Below are 18102 nucleotides of genomic sequence, written 5' to 3'. Positions count from 1 at the left end.
ACAACGGGGGCGAGAGTGGCGCAGACCAGAGGGGCACGTTTGCGTCGGAGGGGGTGCCAAAGACAGATGTCCCAGGGTGCCGTGTTGGACCCTGGGGACATAGTAGGACCCTCACCGGGGACGTGCTGCCCTTTCGGGTTGTGCCGTTCGGACCCACGTGTCCTCGCTAACGGTAGGGACCCGTGGTCACCGCCAGGCGGCGCCCCGATGCCGGCTTTCCCCGTGGGGTCTTTGGCCGGGATGGAGCCCGACCGGGACGCCTTGGAGGACCAGAGGAGGGCTTGTGCCTCCTCCAGACCGCGAGGGGGCGTCCGTCCTGGTTATGTGGGGGGCCACGGGTACAGGGCTTGGAAGCACAGCCCTGTAGGGACCCGTGGTCACCGCCAGGCGGCGCCCCGATGCCGGTTTACCCCGTGTGGTCTTTGGCCGGGGATGGAGCCCGGCCGGGACGCCTTGGAGGACCAGAGGAGGGCATGTGCCTCCTCCAGATCGAGAGGGGGCGTCCGTCCTGGTTATGCAGGAGGCCGCGGGTAGAGGGCTTGGAAGCCCAGCCCTGTAGGGACCCGTGGCCACCGCCAGGTGCCACCCCAGTGCCTATTTATCCCGGGAGCCCGGCACTTCCGCCACACCAGGATGTTGTGGGGTTGTGTGAGTGCACGTGACTTTTTATATTATAAATAGTGTAAATAAACAGTGTGTTGGGAACAAAATATGTTGTCCGTCTGTCTGTGCTGGAGCCAGCGTTCACAATGGTTGAAATGTAGCTTTTAACAGCTCAATAAATACATAAGAATATTACATATTATAACAAACAAATACTCCCAAGAGTGGGGCATTACGTAGGAGTATTGCTGTTGGTATAAAGGAGCCCCACTAGTGTTTCATGACACACGTCTGCTGAATAGTGTTTTGACTGAAAGTTCTCAGTGTTAATGTGCCAGAGTGACAATGTGCTTCATTGTTCATAATGGCATTCAGTTTTGGCTTCATTTTCTACTCCACTTCTACCTCCAGTGGATCCAGAGTGTGTCCCATAACTGAGTTTGTGCACCCCTGAGTAACTGTAACAGTTCAGCACCTCCTTGCAGGTATTACTTTCTGCACCAAGAAACAAAATTCTCACCTGATTCGAATACTCTGTCTCATTCCCTTTATTAGATCACCTCATAAGTCCAGACTCATCTGGTAATTTCTGCAAGTGATATGACCTGGTGTTACATTTAAAGTCAGAGGCATACAGTGTAAAGAGAAAAGGAGAGAGGACTGCCCCTTGTGGTGTTCCAGTGTTGCTCACATCTACATCAGAAACACAGTCCTTGAGCTTCACAAACTGTGATCTGCCAGACAGATAGTCCATTATCCAATACACCATAGGCTCATCTACCTGCACAACCCTTAGCTTACCCCATAACAGGGAAGGAGGGATGGTATTGAAGGTACAGGAGAAATCAAAAAATGTAATCCTCACAGAGCTGCCAGCTTTGTCTAGGTGTATTGATGGATCCCTATAACATCTGTTCAGTTAATGTCAGTTCATTGAAGCTCAATTTTCCTTCTCACTAATGCACACAGGTACATTATCAAACCAGCAACAGCAAGAAGGTATCGAAGTAAAGAGATAAGCTTTCATATAGTGAAAGAATCTAGGTGATTTTTGACTTGTTTCAGTTATTGTTGTCTAGTTTTCTACAGAACAGAGACAGCACTTTACATCTGGACATCAACATTCAATGTCAATACTACAGTACTACACTTGGTGATGACTTTCCGTGGTGAATCCACCTCCCAGGGACTGAAAGGGTGCTGCAGAGGAAGTCTCACAGGGCAGTTAGCGAAAAGAAGCACACAGCCAATCTCCTTTGAAAATAGCTAAATCTCACAACATGGGTTGTGTATTGTTTTTTTTTTCTTAAAATGACATGCAGTATGTTGGGTTTTTTTTGCAATATGTGTGTAATCTTAAGGCACAGATAAGTATTTGTGGCTTGGAAAAATTGACTTATTAGATACGTTTTAAGGCTTTTCATCACATTGCGACTCTGGTACCTATTAGCTCTATTATGAAAAGCAAAAAAGACCAAGTTATTTTTTTTTTCAATTTATAAAATATGCTTCACTTCAGAACACAATTTCATGTGGTAAACTAATATCACCAAGACTGTGAAGAAATGATATTGAACTTCCATTTTCAAACCTCCTTTGGCTAATCAGGGCTGTGGGGTCCCACAGCCTGTCGTAGCTACTTTGGGAGAAAATCAAGAAACAACTGTAGATGGTCCACCAGAACTATTTAGCATTGATGCCACTAAAAATAATGTTGGAAAAATTTAACTTTAGAAATCACATGGGGACAATTATTGTAGTAAATTGCAACATTTGAAGTGCACTGTGTTAAATAAACATTAATTTGTTGTCCAATCCTGCTCATTACAGACCAGGTTTAGGAACAAGGCAGGACATTTAACAGTGACCAATCAGACTTTCCTCTTTGAAGGAAGCAAGAGAAAACATATTAAAGTAGAGAAAAACAGGTTGTCACACACATGCACATGGGAGGCAGCTAAAGGGCTTGAGTAAGGGCAGTTCCGAGACATACCGGGATATGGCAGAGTGCACTGACTCTTTTTCTCCCTTGCCTGAAGACCATTTACGGGCGATTCCACCTGGTCCTCTTGACGTCACTTGTGGGAACGAGCCAATGGAAGGAGACCTTGCCGGCTCTGGCCCCTGTGATGTCACGTCCGGGCTCGCACCAATGGCAGAAGACCTTCATGAGCCCGACCCCTTCACTTCCTGTCTTCCCCTTTAAAAACCTCCACCTTTTCCCTATTTCCTCAGTTCTGTTTTAGACTTGGTTTTGTGCACAGCAGTGCGATCATTTAAAAAAATGATTTGCAGCCAGGAAACCAAATTACACGGTTGGCTGCCCCAAACCTTTCTATGTCTCTTTGTGGCTTTGGTGACAGTGGCATAGCCGGTAGGATGGAGAAGTCCTGGAAGAAAAGGAGATAGGACCTGCAATGTACTCAGGTGGGAGCATACTGGGGCCGAGTTTTCAGGCGGGGAGGGTGTCCTGTGGTTCGGCGAGACCCGGTACGGGCTCTGCTCCCGGCACGCTTAACTAGACAACCTAGGGAGGCCAAGGAGTGTGCGGGAGGGGCTCACAGTTGGGCTGCTCTGGAGGGGGGAGACAAAAGGGCTTATTATGCTCTCTCAGAGGAGAATGCCCACCCCCCTGTGAAACCAGAGCCCCAAGTACCACCTAGAGGTGCCCCAGACTGGCAGGTGGACAAAAAAAAAAACCTTGAGGTTGGACCCAGGGCGGCCGACCCACAGACAAGCCTGGTCCTTCTTGACTTTGCTCCTTATTTCAGCATTGTAAAGTTAGTTTGTTCATATAATTAAAGTAGCTTGTGGAAGGGGAAACTAGCCAGCTAGCAAGCTGTGCATAATGGCAGACTGTGCTAATATTGTTGACCTGCTTTTGGCAAAACCATTTAGTAGTCTTCCTTACGAGGATAGAATCAGAATTAAATGGCAGGACAGAACAATCTGGTGCAAACATCAGGAAAAAATAACAGGTCTTTTCAGCTCTCCTGGTATGACAAGGTGAACTTGCTGACTGGAAGTGTTGTGACAAAGAAAATGTACTGTCGGCCATGCCTCTTGACGAAACCTTCTCAGGTAATGGGATGTGTTTGGTCAAACATGGGTTTTGGGGATCTGGGTAACTTTGACAGGGCATACAAAAGGCATGAAAAGTGCAAAGAACATGTGAGTTTATGTGCAAGGTTAAGTTGTCTGGGCAGGGTCAGGGTTGAACATGCAATCAATGAAGGTCTTCGCATTCAGGTGGCAAAACATAATGAAACAGTAAAAAAAAACAGGGCCTTCCTAAACCGTCTAATTGATGTGACTTCCTTGCTTGGCCATCAGGAGCTGGCATTCAAGGGGCATGATGAGAGTAGTGAATCAGCAAATAAGGGGAATTACAGGGAATTTACAGAAACATTAGCTAAATATGACTCTGTCTTGGCCACACAATTTCAGTCATCAGCTGTGTTTTCTGGTATGTCCCACTCAATCCAAAATGACTTGATATCTACTCTCGCAGCCACTGTTTCTGATCATATAAAAGGGGAAATTCAGACTGCTCCTTTTTTGCATGGCAGATGGATGTAGCAACTGACATATCTTGCCATGCCCAACTGTCTGTCATTGTTAGATATGTGAACTGTGCAGGTAAAATTCAAGAGTGCTTCATTGGATTTTTGGATGCTCAGTCTGTGTTTGAAGTTTTAAACAAGAACATGCAGAGCTACTGTTTTAGAGAAAAACTTGTGGCACAAACCTACAATGGGGCTGCTGTCTTTGCTTCATCTCTCAATGGCCTACAGGCCAAAGTTAAAGTAATAGCCCCTAGTGCAGTATTTGTGCATTGCTATGCACACAGACTTAACCTGGTGTTGTCCCAGGGTGCTAAATGCTTGCCTGAGTCAAGAATATTTTCTTCTTTGCATCTCTCTCTGGGTTCACCACATTTTTTTCAAAGTCCACAAAAAGGATGTCTTTTCTTGAGTCTGCAAGATTGCCCAGAAACGCTCTTACTCGATGGAGTTTCACATCACGGATAGTGAGCACTGTGGCAAACAATTATGATGGCCTCCTGCAGACTTTTGACAAGAATACCCACTATGAGAGCATGACACATTAGATGCTGCCAAAGGCTTCATAATGAAACTGGAGGATTTTTAGTTTGTGTTCATGTTGTACACATATGAACAAATATTCTCTGAGTCAGATGTTGTCTTTGATATTGTCCAGCAAAGGGCTATGGATGTTCTTTACTGCAAAAAAAGAATTGGGTCTCTCTTTGCTTTTGTCAAGGAGAAGAGGTCAGAGGAGGCTTATCAAGCAGTTTATGCAAAAGCAGCAAATCTCACATCAGACCCTCGAGATGAACCTATTAGAAAGCGCCATCTGTCACAATTACAGGATCCCCAGGACCGCTACAGAATTTTGTACATGGCCATCCTGGACAATCTCATGGAGCAGATTTATCAGCATTTTTCAATTTTGGAAAGCATGAGCTTCTTAGAATTAGTCAATCCAGGGAAATGTGATGAAATGAGACAAGTGTTTCCAGAGGAGGCATTTGAAAGTGTGCTGAAAAGTTATGGCCATTTCTTTGACTCAAGAAGACTGAGATCTGAACTTCAAGTACTATATTCAGATCATGACTTACAGGGGAGCAGGGGTAAGCTGTGTGATTTCTTGGTGTTTTTTAAAGACATGGAGTTGGATAGTGCAATGCCTCAGCTTTACAAGTTGTTGTCATTAGTGGAAACAATTGGCGCTACATCAGCAAGTGTAGAGAGGAGCTTCTCCTGTTTAAAACGGGTCAAGTCATACACCCGCAACACGATGGGCCAAGAGGAAACTGATTAAGTCCCTGGAAAAGACGGCCAATTGGTATGACAGAGTCACAGACCATTTTCTGCAAAAGGAATGGAGGGCAGAATTTACATACAAATAACATAATGAATTTTATGATGAAGGCCTAATATGAGCTTCCCCTGTTTCAAACGCTAGCAGCCGCCACTGGAATGCAGGTGGAGGGGGAGGCGGGGTTGGTGTGCTCTGACTAACCCATTGGCGGTCCCACATACAGGCGTGGTGATCGTAAACGGGTACAAGACCACAGCTTTATTTGATTCCGGCAGCAACATCACCATTGTAGCCCGCCAATTTGTGCTACCGTGACAGTACTTAAAATTTAAGACCAGTATAACCTGTGTCCACGGAGAAATCCGCTTGTACAGGTCCGCCATCTGTGCCATCAGTTGCGGAGGATCGATAAAGAAATTAAACATGGCGGTCCTCCCAAATCCACCTCACCCAGTGATACTGGGGCGGGACTGGTCTAAAATTAAAAGCGGTGAGACACATACCACTCCTGGGTTTTACTTTGGCCTAGCTATAGACAGGGACGAGCCGTCTCAAGCTGCCTCCACGCTGTGTAACCAGGCGGCAGAGAGAGGTGAAGCGGCCGCCTTGAGTGACGTGGCAACTCCTGGACCATCACGTGCTGATACGTCATCCTCCAGCGCCAAGACAGAACCAGACGAAACCACGCCCATTGTGGTCGGCTCAGACCCTCTCTCCCTTCTGTGGTTTCAATTTAGAGAGAGAGCATCTTTTAAAAGGGAGCAATGGAATGACGACTCCCTGAAGTTTGCCAAAAATCCAGTAGTCCTGGTCAATGGTCCTCTTGACGTCACTTCCGGAACTGAGCCAATGGTAGGAAACCTTGCCGGCTCTGGCCCCTGTGATGTCACGTCCGGGCTCCACCTTTTCCCTATTTCCTCAGTTCTGTTTTGTACTTGGTTTTGTGCACAGCAGTGCGATCATTTAAAAAAAAACATTTGCAGCCAGGAAACCAGATTACACAGGAGGCTGTCACAAACCTTTCTATGTCTCTTTGTGGCTTTTGTGATAAGGTAAACTCAACTTGGAGTGCACACCGGCTAGGATTTAATACAAGGATCTCTTAGACATTGAGGCAACAATACTAAATGACCATTAGTAATTAAACTCATTCCTGCATTAAAAAAAAAATATATATATATATATATATATATATATGCATAGCACGGTAGACTTTCACTGGATGTACAGTAGAATATAATTTTATTGAAACTCTACTTGGGCAAAATAGTTGTGCAGTGGTAGTGTTGCTGCTTCACAATGAGAATGAGGTTTGTGTCCCAGGTGTTCCCGGTGTGATCTTTGCATGTTCTCTGTGTGTCTTGTTGGTTTCCTTTGGGTGCTCACATTTCCTCCCATGATCCAAAGACATGCAAGTTATGTAAATTGGCCCATTTGTGTGGGCACGTATGATTGCCCTTCAAAAAAGACTGTTTCCTTGCCCAGGTGTTGTTTCTGCCTGATGTTTGCTGGAAGAGGCTCCAGCTGCCCTGTGATTCTACCCTAGATAAGCAGATTAGGAAAACTTTACTTCCCTGTGATCCTGACTAGGGTATCATGGGTTTACTGTGGCCATAATGTAAAAATTGAAAACAAGTATATTCATGTTCTAGGTAGTTCAGAAAATTAATATGGTAATTCCAAGTAAAGAATTACTAACAATATGACATTAAACTGAAGTAATGTTAAAATGAATATTAGAACGGTCTTTTAAATTACTAAAGTCTCCCAAGGTCCCTGAAGTTTATATATCTGCTCAATATGGGTGAGTAGTTTTTAGTACTTCATTATTGCTTACAAATGAACTGCACTTAACAGTTAAGCTGTGAAGCAAAGCATGAGCCACAGTGTTTCTGCCTCCTTTTGCCTTCCTAGTGATGAATACTTTGACATTTGACCTTTCTCATTGTAAAAATGAAAATGTGCCCGCGGCTTAATCATCTTACTGCAATGCAGCAACTCTTACCAGCCTGTTATATGGGGGAAGACAAGGTGCATGTTGGACAAGTAAAGCTGCCTCTTCTGTTAGAGGGTCGATATTTCTAAAAGATCTTATAACTGGGCTCAAAGGAATGAAGGCAGGCAAACAGCCAATTCACAATTGTTTCAAAAGACATTCTGCTAATCCGCAGCTCTCCAGAGCCTGAGAACACAGATTACAGCCGAGCACTTTCAGATTTTATATATAATAAAAATTAGTGAGAAATATTCACAGTACACTTCAGAAGGATAGTTTTTTTTAAACTGAATGGCATTGTGGTTCTCTACTTTTTTATATTTCTTGAAAAGGTTCTAATCATAGTGGGCACAGCTGAGCAAGGCCTGCTTCACTTACAGTGGTGTGAACAAGGGAGGCAATTAATTAAAGTTAAGAAGCTAAAAGCAGGTGCGTTTTGGAGGATTAATTTTAGATAATATCCGAAAACAAAATCACTTAAATCCTAATTCTCACAAAACAAAATGACACCGAGGTTTAAAATTTGGCTTAAAAATAAAACATCTGTCAGGCTGCCAACTACATTAGCAAAATTTGTTTCATCTTATGTGCTTAATGAGTGAAGTGATTTTGCAATTTTGTTTTTATTTTTACTATTCTAAAGGATTCATATAAATAAGTAATTTTTAAATAACTGTTACTCTAATACTTAACACAATTTCATAGCCCTGGTCACACTTTCAAATTATTAAATAACATTTATTATTAAGGGTTAATGCTTTAGTAATTAAAGCAGGAGGGACCATGCATTTTATCTTGACTTTTCAATAACAAATTTTGTTTTTATAATAAAATTGTAATATCATTTTTTAAACATAATGGAAAAAGCAAATGATTATTATTCTATGAAGAAGATTCCAAAAGTCCATTCACATGAATTTTTTGAACTTTTGAATTTGCTCCCTCTGGTTGATTTGTTTTCAGGAAAACATTAAACTATTCACAAAAACTCCCTCAAGCTTTCAGGATTGTAGGTAGGTCATCATGGCGACAAGAAATTAAAGTAGAAGTGAACATGCTGTGCACTGGTAAGTGAATTCCTCAGATGACAGCAACTGAGTGCTCATGCTTTACCACATTCTCATCACGGTTTATCAGCTGTAGAAAGCTTCAAGAAGCTGAAAGCTCATCTTGGTAACAGAACACTGAGTCAGGGGACTTTCCACAAGTGGTTTGCCAGGTTTCAGACATCTACACAAAGAAATGTTTGGCAGAAGTCCTAGAAAATCCTAAGAGAAGTCACCCCAAGTGGAAGTTGAGTGACTGGTTCCATCACCACGACAACACTCCTGGGCATCAAGCCACTAAGGTCATCCTCTTCATGCCTCTGGGATCAACTTTTTGGATGCCCCATCCTACTTGCCTGAAATGGTCCATTTTAATTTCTGACTCATCCCCAAAATCAAGACCAACATGCACGACAAATGCTATGAGGATCGAGAAAATGTGATCAAGGCAGTGAATGCAAATCTGGAAAAGCTGAACAAAGTTGATTTTCCAGGATGTTTTGAAACATGGATCCACAGACTACAAAGGTGCATTGAGATCTCCAGTGAATATGGAGAAGTAGAGAATGAATAAGGTTTCTAAGCAAAAGAATGATGTTATCTCTTTTATTTTTGTCAAAGTAAATGGACTTTCAGAACTCCCCTTGTATCAATTGTTTATCACACTTGGAAATTTTCTTTATTTAAATGAGCTTATTTGTGTTTATAAGAATAACTTTTGAATGCTTTGAAATCAATTCAAACTCACTGGTACAAGAAAACCTTCACATATAGATATGATTTGACTCGTTTTGATGTCTAGTTATGCAAGACATGAAGATTTTTGGGATTCCCCCTAATTTTGGCCCAGTTGACCCAAAAAAAACTCTACCTTTTAGGCCATTTTTTACCATTTTTTGTGTAGGAAATTACACCCTTGTGATAAAGAGTAAACCAATAGGCGTGTTCACCAAAAATGATCAGCAGCACTTGAAGTTGTCCATGTCACATGAGCTGACTCCAGATATTTATGCCGTAATAGGATACAAGGGTTCAAAATTTCTTTTCACAAAATTAAAAAAAATGGAGATCTGTATTATAGAAATGTGGAGTGTCATTTTATGCTATTTGAGGTTGCTGATCACAAATATGACATTTTTGGTATTTGAATCTTTACAGGTACTCCTAGCCCTTTAAGAAACTCTACCAGAAGGTTAAAAATGACATATTGCAAACATAAACATATGAGGTATCATTATAGACTAATTCAAGGTCACTGATTACGAATAAGATATTATTATTGATTTTTGATCCTTTACTGGGGGTGGAAAATGACAAATTTCTATTACAATCATTTATTCATTCATTTATTTTCCTCCATTTATCTGAATCTGGATTGCTGGGGCAAAAATCTTAACATCTGCCTATACATCCCTTTCCCCAGTGACAATTCCTAACTACTGTAGGATCCTAAGGCATTCCCAAGCTAGCTGAGAGATATAATACTCCCAGTAAGACCTGTGTCTTCCCTGGGTTCTTAGCTGGTCGTGCCCATAAAACCTTCACAGGCAGGTGTCTGGGAGGCATCCATATCAGATGTGTGAACCACGTCAATTGGCTCCTATTGATGTGGAGGATCATTGGATCTACTCCAACCTTCTCCTGGATGTCTGCACTTCTCACCTTATCTCTAAGGGAGAGCCCATCCTCCCTGGGGAGAAACCACATTTTCGCTGTTTGTACCTGTGATCTTATTGTTTTAATCATTACCCAAAGCTCATGACCATAGGTGAGGAACGTAGACCATCTCTTTTCCCCTCACTTGTGAACAATACCCCAAGGTATTTATACTCCTCCACCTGAGGCAGTAACTCCTCTCCTACTTGGAGAGGACAGTCCACCTTTTTTCCACGGAGTATCAGCCTCAGATTTGGAGGTGCTGTTCCTCATCTCTGCTGCTTCAGATTTGGTTGCAAATTGTCCTAATGAGTTCTGGAGTTCATAACCAGATGAAACCAACAGGAATGTGTTGTCTGCAAAAAGCCGTGTTGCTGGTTCCAGTGCTGTGCCTTGATATGCTGTCCATGAAAAACAAAAACAGGATACGAAATAAAGCACAACCCTGACAGAGTCCAACACCCACTGGGAATTCTACTTATGTTATGGTGACACAGCACTCACTGTGATACAGGGCCTGAAAGGACCTAAATTAAGGACCCCGAAAACCTGTACTCTCCAAGCACCCTTCACAGAATCCCTCGAGGAGCATGATCATAGTCTACAAAACACATATAGACCGATTGAGGGTACTCTCATGCTCCCTCCAGAATCCTCTTGAGGGTAAAGATCTGGTCCACCATTCCATAACCTGTACGGAATCCACATCGCTCCTCCTGGATCTGAAGTTCCATGACTAGGCGGGTTCTCCTTTCCAATGTTCCAGCATAAGCTTTTCCAGGGAGGCTGAGGAGTGTGATCCCCCAGTAGTAGGAGCACACCACCCAGGCCCCCTTTTAAAATTGGAACAACCACTCCAGTCTGCCAATCCAGAAGCACAGCTCCCAATGACAATGCAACACTGGTAGAGTGTTGTACCGTGTTAGCCATAGATTAGCCACATGGTACAACACTCTACTGCTATGGTTACACCTTGCCTGATGAAGGGGCCTTAGCTGCCTTGAAAGCTTGCATTTGTAATCTATTTAGTTATCCAATAAAAGGTGTCATTTCACCCTACTTTCTCGTGTATCAATCTATGGCTAACACGGTACAACACTCTACTGCAATGCAACATTGAAAAGGCATGTCAGCCATGCGAGCTCAGCAATGTCCATAGCATTCAGCATTTCTAGGCAGATCTCTTTCATCCCTGGGGAAATAGGTCCAGTGGAGGTTGATTACAGTAATTGCAAACTGCAAACAAAGCATAGGGCAATAGTTTAGGTTCTTCAACCATCCATCCATTATCCAACCCGCTATATCCTAACAACAGGGTCACGGGGGTTTGCTGGAGCTATTGCATAGGGCAATAGTTTAGGTTCTTCATCCATCCATCCATCCATCCATTATCCAACCCGCTATATCCTAACAACAGGGTCACGGGGGTTTGCTGGAGCCAATCCCAGCCAACACAGGGCTGAAGGCAGATAACAAACCCCGGGCAGGGCGCCAGCCCACCGCAGGACGCACACACAATTTAGGGACAATTTAGGGGCAATGCACCTAACCTACATTGGACTCTTTGGACTGTGGGAGGAAACCGGAGAACCTGGAGGAAACCCACGCAAACACGGGGAGAACATGCAAACTCCACACAGGGAGGATAGGTTCTTCATAAACTTAATAAAACTGGAACTCTTCATCATACGACAGAATCCAAGTGATCAAATTTTCTCTGTGGAGGTGCTTCTTGTCATTTTCTGGACAAATCTAAAGAGAACTTAAAAGCCAGTACAGCTATTTTTGAGAAAAAAAAAATAAAAATGATATAATTTTTGAGCTGCAGCTCAATTAGTTTCCTGCAGAAGGAGTTGTCATTGTTATTTTGTAGAAAATAATAGAGCTGTTTCTTGTCATGGCCTTCTAGAATGGTGTACATCCGTCCTGCAATCAGAGCCAGCACCACCATTAGGGCGAATTAGGCATTCGCCTAGGGCGCAAATCATAAGTGGGGCTGAGAAACAATCTGTTGGGTCCACTAATAAGCTTGGACTAGGGCACAAAATAACCTATCACCGGCACTGTCTGCAATGTCCTGCTTATTTAAAAAAAATTCTATCATTTTTAAAAATCTCCCTAGATACAAATTACTTTCTGTTCTTCAGCTTTGATTTACATCTTGTAGTTTGGCACAGGCTCCATTAAATATTCTGTTTTTTGACTCTGTCACTGCGTCTCCTGATTTACGATTTTGTCTTACATTCTGGACATTATTCATCTGAATCTTATCCTACTGATTTTGACCTTGGTTCATTATTACTATTACCTGTATGTTCCATGTCCTGATTCCATCCTACTTTAAACTGCTGCTGCCCTGTGTAGTCGATACAGACAGAATTTTATGTTTCGTGCAGCATCACTAAAATAAATACATTTAGAAACAATTTCAAAAATACATAAAGAAATAAGTTACAAAAACACTTATTTCACAAAACATTTAACTATTTATACTCACATTATTGTGCTTTATGTAATGTTTGTCAAACTTCACATACATTTATGCATTTGCATATTTATTTATTCTGATATTTTCCTTCATAATAGCAACCAGTAATTGTATGGCTGTGTCACAAAATAATGGCAACCATGGAAAGAACAAACCACAAAATTATGTAAATTAATATTCAAGTTGAAATAAACATACAAAAAGTAAACAATTCAATCACATTTGATAAGGAATACCAAACATTTGGATTTATCATGGTCAATAAGCTGCAGGCCTTTAATTATTTGGGCCACATTAAAAACAGTGGAAACAGTTTGAAGTGAAGTCAATAACTGGAAAAAAAAATGTGATCATGCATCAAATAAAAACAGTGACAAGTAAAGTGAGTAAAAATTTCAAAGACTTTAGCAAAGTAATGAAAACAGGACAAATATAATAATGAGGATGAAAGTAGATAATAGGGAAGTGGCTCACAGATTCCTGAGCCTTTATAAGTACTCTGTGCTGTAATAACTACAAAATCATTGCCTCATACTCTGATCTAAGTATTTTTTTGTGTCCATGATAACAAAAACCCACCTTTATTAGCAGGTTATATTGTAATCTTAGGGGTATTCTTTCAATCTACAAGACCATTTTGATGATTATGAATGATGTTGCAAAAATATTTCATACAAAATCATTCTGCTGATTAAATTGCTTCGAGGAATCAAATAGTAAAATATTTCAGCCTCCATATTGGGAGTGCCTGGAGGAATGAAGGTGGATTTAATAGGAAGACCCTATTGATTCTTTGAAAAAAGCATTTACAGAAATGTCTGAAAAATTCAAGATTCAAGAGTTTTACTTATCACACACACAGTTATATAGGTACAACATACAGTGAAATGAAAAAGCTAGCCTGCGCCAAGATTATTCAAAACAAAAGCAAACACACAATAGAATAAATAATACAATTAAGAAAAAGAAAAGAAAATTAACCAATTTAACTAAATTTCATTTAAATTAAATTAAGCTAAAATCTGAAATAGTAAAAAAAAAAAAAATTCTGATGGCCTGAGGGTTAAAAGCTCCACTTGAGTCTCTTAGTCTTTGCCTGAGTTGAACAGGCTGAATAGTGTGTTGCTGGGGTGGGTAGAGTCCATAATTATGCTGCCTAGTAATTTTATAATAATAGTCAGAATGGCCACCTGAAGACTATGGATTTCTTTATAAATGCTCTGAGATGCATATACAAAATAAAAAAAAAACTAAATAAATAAAGTGAAATGTTCAGATTACTCATTATCACATACATTTGTCAAGAATAGAAATCAGCTGTGAAAACTCATTAAAAAGGTGAAATAATCAAGAAAGAACTCTTGAGGATACTTCTGGAAATTCTGCCTTAGGTAACATAATGTCAGAGCTATTTTACTGCCATCTTAAAGCATGTGGTGTGTTGTGAGGGTAATTTTGAACAGTTACTCCAGAGGGACATACAGTGCTTGTATTCAGTAGGTAAATATTCATTACACAACAGTATGTTCTACTCACACCAAGCTCTAAAATTCTATGGATGACCTCAATGTCAAATTTACTACTTTATGAGAATGAAATGAGAAGCGCTTAATTAAAATACTAAACCAGGTGTCAATTTCTAGTTTTCTGGTAGTACATCAAAGATTTGAAAGAAGTTATCTGCCTTTAAAACATTAAATCGAATCTTTGGAAGTAATGGTTGGAAGCTCCTTTCTGTTTGTTAGAAATTTGTCCGGAATCTTACCATAAGTGTAAGGTTTCTCATCTTTAGGTTCCATACATTTATCTAGCATTAACAGACCTAACTTAATGGGGAGTTTTGTTTTTTTTTTTTGTAAAATTCAGCTAGGTGGTTATTTGGGCTTTCAGCTTTTCCACTTTGTAAAGATGCATTTTATCCCAATCCACCCAATCCAATTAACTTTAAATTTTACTGTGATTACTAGGGGGCACCTGAAGCCCTGAAACCACAGACACAAGTGGCGGATTTATATAATTTTTATTTTTAAGAAATAAACTACATGTCTTCACAGAGTTCACACAAACACAATTATATTTCTTTGTCTTTTTTCCTTGACTCCTCCCAAGCAAGCCATATGCACCTTTCCTCCTCCTCCTCCTCTCCTGACTCTAACTCACCTGGGTGACATGGAAGGCTTCTTTTAACCCATACCCAAGAGTACTTCAAGTACACTAGAATTGTAGTGAGGTAAGTTTTACGGGTTAGTGGAACTTCCATCTGAGAGGGTAGCATCCTCCCAGCAGCACCCTAGAGTGGTCACCAAGGACCCCTCTAGAACTACAACTCTCATATGGGTATTCGTATGGGAGTTATGCCAGTAGGATAGTTGGTTTATATTACCAACCTATATTCATGATTTGTACTGTGTATGTGTAAAATGTATTAGAGGATTTCTACAAAACCTCAAAGATTAATGGAATACTGTAAAATATTTGAATTGCAAACCAGCCTCACATCATTACATTTATGTTAATAGTCTTGAGTCACAACAACAACTGGAGTATCTCTGGATTATTTAGCGTCAATCTGTAAAACTGTCAGGGTGAACTGACCTTTGTCATGACATGGAGTTTTTAAATTGGGCAGTGCAATGCCTACAAAAACTCCACAAAAGGTACTCCAGGATGTTCACTATCCTGCCCAGAAAGTCTGACCTTAACCCAGTCAGACCTAAAAAACATTCCCTGACCGGCTGTCTTTAGCTGGAGCAGGCCCCAAAAATAAGGAACTGGCAAAACAACTCAAAAATTTTAAAAATATAATTAAAGCCCCACAAGAGAAGGGCTGACTGTAAGACCTCAGCTTGTATAAAAAAGGGCAAGCACGAAATCTTTATAAAACAGAGTTTTATTTTACAAAAAACATAAAAACACAAAGAAAAGCTCTAAATTGGAACAATTGTCAAAAGGATTGGCCTAGGAGGAAATCCACTATAACGAAGTCATAAAATAAAGTGCAGAAATCAGAATACTTAAAACACAGTAAGTAGTAATCAAAAATCTAGAAAAATGACACATTAACTGCAATACTTATTAAATTTCTAGTATCAACATATAATAATATCTCCTGAGTTTTCTCAGCATACTTATATAGCCAGAAGCAGGGATCAAGATTTGTTATGCATTAGTAGACTAGCTTCCTTGGACTCCACCCACAAAGCACAGGGAACATAGGGCACATTTAAAGGAACAGTACAAAATTAACAGCATTACCATTGACCAGGCAAAAATAATATAAAGGCATGAAAAATAATAAGACAAAATTTAGGGTTTGCACCCTAGGAACTAAGTTACCTGAACTATTCTATAACCTCCATCCATCCATTATCCAACCCGCTATATCCTAACCACAGGGTCACGGGGGTCTACTGGAGCCAATCCCAGCCAACACAGGGTGTAAGGCAGGAAACAAACCCCAGGCAGGGCGCCAGCACACCGCAGGGCGCGGGCAAACATACACACACACTAGGGACAATTTAGAATCGCCAATGCACCTAACCTGTATGTCTTGGACTGTGGGAGGAAACCGGAGTACCCGGAAGAAACCCATGCAGACAAGGGGAGAACATGCAAACTCCACACAGGAGCGAACCTGGGTCTCCTAACTGCGAGGCAGCAGCGCTACCCACTGCGCCACCGTGCCGCCCCTATTCTATAACATTTCAGTAATCATTTACCGCTCTGGTGCTGATCTTTCTGATCATAAAATAGGTCATTTCAATAGTAATTGAAGAGAATAATTTGTAATTAATTGCAGAATTACAATATTTAAAGGTTCCTCTAGAATGCCTCTTTCTCTTGCACAATTTGGCTCAAAAACTAATCAACACATCGTCATTTCATAACAGGCTTAAATTTTGAGTTTGTTATTTTTCCATCCAACTGTTTTACCTTTAGACTGTCCACAAGAAACTGTGACATATGATGTTTTCAGTATCAGGGGACCCTAAAACTTTGAGATCTGTTGAAAACAGGAGATTGAAATTTTTGATGCTAGGTTATGGTTGGGGAGGGTGCAAATCAAAAATTGACAAAAACAACAATAAATCATAAAATATGTATAAATTTACACTCATTCATAATTTCTGTTCATTGAAGCATTTCGAATATCCACAAGTATGAAGCACATTCTCTTCTTGATAATGTTTTCACTCACTATAAATTAACCTCTAAACTGTAGTTTTACATGTCGCTCATTTAATGCTTTTTTATATACTACATGAAGTGCAGCAGTTGAATAAGCTTTTACTGGGCTGGATTTCTGACCAATGAATGAGGTGGGGAGACAGGAGCATGTTCCACTGTCATTTGCAACAATGTTTTCCTTAGGAGGTTTACTTAACAGTAGGGGTGTCCAAATCTGGTCCTGGTGGGCTGCTGTGTCTGCAGGTTTTTATTCTAACCATCTTCTTAATTAGTGAGTCGTTTTTGCTGCTGATTAACTTATTTTGCCTTGGTTTTAATTGACATAACTCAGACCCCTTAGTTGTTTCTTTTTCCTTAATGAGCAGCCAAATAATAATGAAACACAAAACAAGCCATCACATGACTAGCTAACCTGAAAATAAAGAAAGGTGAAGGTCTTGGTCATGTTGGTCTGCTCAGATAACCAAAACATCTTGACGGTGCTCTAAGAAAAAACAGAAAATCAACAGTCTAAGGTGGCAGAATGAGAGCAGCAACAAGTCAGTAACAGCTTTAATTAACAGCAAGAACTGGCTTCTCATTAAGAAACTGGTTGGAGTGAAATTGGCTGGAGTTGGAAGCCCCAATTTAGCTGGTCATCTGTGGGCTTGTTTCACATCTCAATTCTGTTTGGTTGCCATTTAATGAAGAAACAAATCAAGTCAGAGAACAGAATCCTTAAAAACAGGGCTATTAAAATGATGGGGAAAATTAGTTAATTAGCAGTGAAAACTGTTCACTGATTAGGAAAAGGGCTAGAATGAAAACCTGCAGCCACTGTGACCCACCAGGACACCCCTGTTTAACACTATTTTATGTTTTCGAATGTTGTTAGTTTACAACTTGATTACCTCACACGTGGATTATGCAACATGAGCAACTTGATGTTTTTGTTTTGTTTTTTTTATGGATATTTGTCATATTGTTTCTTGTTGTCCAGTCTTAGTTACCACAGACCCTCATTATATCAAAAACATTGTTATCTCTATTTTGAATGAAAACATGAGATTAAAAATTTTTCTCAGCCATCACTACAAACTGCATGGGTTACTTAAATATAAAAATATTTTCTTTCCTTTAACATTTAATAGGAATAAAAAATATATTACTTTCTATGACTATCCCAACTTAAATTTTATCAATTTTATTTAACTGTTTTAGGACAACTTACAAAATTAGAATCAAAATTACTGACAGATTTAACTTTAGTGACCTAAGGGTATAGATTTAACAAGACTTTA

This window comes from Polypterus senegalus, chromosome 6 (assembly GCF_016835505.1).
Source record: "Polypterus senegalus isolate Bchr_013 chromosome 6, ASM1683550v1, whole genome shotgun sequence".
In the NCBI taxonomy this organism is placed as follows: Eukaryota; Metazoa; Chordata; class Cladistia; order Polypteriformes; family Polypteridae; genus Polypterus; species Polypterus senegalus.
The sequence above is the reverse complement of the archived record's forward strand: the minus strand, read 5'-3'. Positions refer to the sequence as shown.